The sequence below is a fragment of the Penaeus monodon genome, chromosome 22 (genome assembly GCF_015228065.2).
Source record: "Penaeus monodon isolate SGIC_2016 chromosome 22, NSTDA_Pmon_1, whole genome shotgun sequence".
Lineage (NCBI taxonomy): Eukaryota > Metazoa > Arthropoda > Malacostraca > Decapoda > Penaeidae > Penaeus > Penaeus monodon.
The window spans coordinates 32,849,787-32,850,124 of NC_051407.1; the positions used below are offsets into that span (position 1 = coordinate 32,849,787).

Below are 338 nucleotides of genomic sequence, written 5' to 3' on the forward strand. Positions count from 1 at the left end.
CTTGCAACCTCTCTTGACTTCATTTTAAAAACCTACTTTCTTGATAATAATTCAAATCACAAAAAGAAGAAAACATTAATAAAAACTATGAATTAAGTTTACATTGTAAATCCAAAACCAAAGTAAATAAGGTTTTCAATTTCACTTTATTTTCTTTTTCAAACTCTCATAATATAGCAATAAAAAAATGGATGACTTCTTCACCTACACAATAAACTCATTCACTACCACTGACCAAACCAGCAATTTCTTTAAGCATTCCTTACAAAATCTACAATCAAAAAACAAAACCACTTTACTAACTAAAATTCATCAAGCCATACTTAACTTTCAAGCAC

The 338-nt window shown here is 27.5% G+C and overlaps 1 protein-coding gene across 1 annotated transcript in view; it reads right to left on the reverse strand.

The window, feature by feature from the left end:
- LOC119587088 (protein lifeguard 3-like) overlaps window positions 1-338 on the reverse strand; it is a gene marked incomplete at its 5' end in the record, with an annotated part of 70,866 nt that overhangs the window by 57,332 nt on the left and 13,196 nt on the right.